The 2,127-nt window shown below is 43.7% G+C and overlaps 1 non-coding gene across 1 annotated transcript; it reads left to right on the forward strand.

The window, feature by feature from the left end:
- Positions 1–1,132: 1,132 nt before the first annotated feature.
- Positions 1,133–1,239, forward strand: LOC120250744. The gene has a single exon (XR_005533083.1). It is a non-coding gene; the product is annotated as a small nucleolar RNA R71 (small nucleolar RNA).
- Positions 1,240–2,127: the final 888 nt, after the last annotated feature.

Here is a 2,127-nt window from a genome sequence, read left to right on the forward strand (position 1 = left end):
GTTCAGCATGTTCTTTTGCAATACCGCCGAGCATGAAGCATATAACATCACTAAAGCACTTTCCTCCAACTTCCTCTTGTTAGTCAACAAATCTTTCAAGAACTTCGCATACTTAGGCATTTGGGCCAATGCCTCAACAAAAGGAATATTGATATGGAGTTGCTTGAACAAACCCAGGAACTTCTTGTACTGTTCATCCCCTTGGTCATTTTTCAATCTAGAGGGATAAGGGATTCTTGGCTTGAAAGGTGGGGGTGCCACCTATTTTTCTTTGCTTGTCCCCTCTTCTACCTCTACAACCTCGGGTGCGTGTTCTTTTTGCTTCTCACTCGGAAGCCTACGTTCAAACTCACGACCACTTCTCAAAGTGACCGCATTCATATGCTCTCTAGAGTTGGTGTCTATATTGCTAGGCAAGCTTCAATGTGGCTTTTCAGAAAGAGACTTCTAAATTTGCCCCACCTGATTTTCAAGGTTATGCAAAGAGGCGGTGTGGTTGCGAAGTGTAGCCTCGACTAATTCAAACCTTGTATTTGCAGATTGCAGAAATCTAGTCAAGTGCTTCTCTAAGTCATTCATTCGGGTTTCCAAACCTGAGACTCTATTTTCCGCCTGAGGTGCTTGTTGTTGTTGTTGGAAACTCTGTGGCCCCATGGCCTTTTCTGGACCCTGATTACTCCATCAGAAATTGGGATGATTCTTCCAACCTGAATTATAGGTATTGCTATATGGGTTTCCTTGAGGTCTCATGCCATTACCTACAAAATCAACGTTCTCCACCGAAGAAACATCACCGATAGAGATCGGGCAATCGGAGGGAGCATGTCATCCACCACACCCGGTGCAATTAGTCACAGCCGCCACTCTATTCGAAGTTAGAAGATCTAACTTCTTACTCAAATTTTGTACTTGAGCCGCCAATGAAGTTGTCGCATCTATTTCATGGAAACCGGCTACTTTTTTCTTCTCCCTAGCATTCCATTGGTAGCTGTTTAACCGCATTTCTTCAATTAACTGACGGGCCTAATCGGGGGTCTTGCTACCAAAGGTACCTCCTGCTGCCACATCCAAGAGTTGCCTTGTACTAGGGTTCAAACCATTGTAAAAGGTCTGAACAATCATCCACTCTGGGAATCCGTGTTGCGGGCACTTTCTCAGGAGCTCCTGGAACCTTTCCCATGTCTCAAATAGAGACTCCAATTCCAACTGAACAAAGGATGAGATCTCATTCCTAAGCTTTACTGATTTTTCGGGAGCGAAATAACGGTCAAGAAAAGCTTCTACCATCTCCTCTTTAGGTAATGAGTGTAGCCACTGCTTCGCTCTCCCCTTTAGGGAAAATGGGAAGGCTCTCAACTTGATGGCATCATCTGTCACTCTGTTTATCTTCAGCATATCACACACCTTGAGATAACTCTCTATATGACTGTTTGGATCCTCATCAGCCAAACCGTTGAACTGTGCGGATTACTGCAACATGTGGATGAATGCCGGCTTCAACTCAAAGTCCTGAGCTGTAATCGGGGGACGCACAATGCTCGATTGTGTCCCCAACACTGAAGGTCTGGCATAATCAGATAATGTCCGTTGTTGTTTGTTCTGTTCTGCCATGTTTTCAGATCCTTCCACTTCCAAATCAGCTAAATTAGATTGTTCTTGCTGACAAGGTCACCTTGCGTATATCCCGCAAGTGCACGGGTTTGTCAAAGTAATAATCTCGGGTGAGCGGGTATCGAATCTCGGGTGAGTAGGGAATAAAAATACTTAATTCGATTCTTAGCTATGTAAAAGATCAATGATAATGAGTGTGACAATGATTCAATTCTCAACAGTAAAAGCAACAAGTGAGAGAGCAAAAGTAAAGAAGGGGGTAAGGCAATCGATAAAGATGAGGTACCCGGATAATGCTCCACCTAGGATAATTGTTTCAAGTGCAAGAACCCTCTATTATGCTTCCTAATCAATGCAATGGTGAGTCGTGGAAATCCTTCATTACATAGTCCCAAATCTAAGGTCAACCATGCCTAACTCTATACATGTCCCGGAGGAGAAATCGAACAATCTCAATACCTCGCACTCGCATAGAGTTGTAATGAGCTCTAGGGATTCCAAGTGATAAATCTCTTC

Source organism: Dioscorea cayenensis, chromosome 19 (assembly GCF_009730915.1).
Source record: "Dioscorea cayenensis subsp. rotundata cultivar TDr96_F1 chromosome 19, TDr96_F1_v2_PseudoChromosome.rev07_lg8_w22 25.fasta, whole genome shotgun sequence".
Taxonomy (NCBI): Eukaryota; Viridiplantae; Streptophyta; class Magnoliopsida; order Dioscoreales; family Dioscoreaceae; genus Dioscorea; species Dioscorea cayenensis.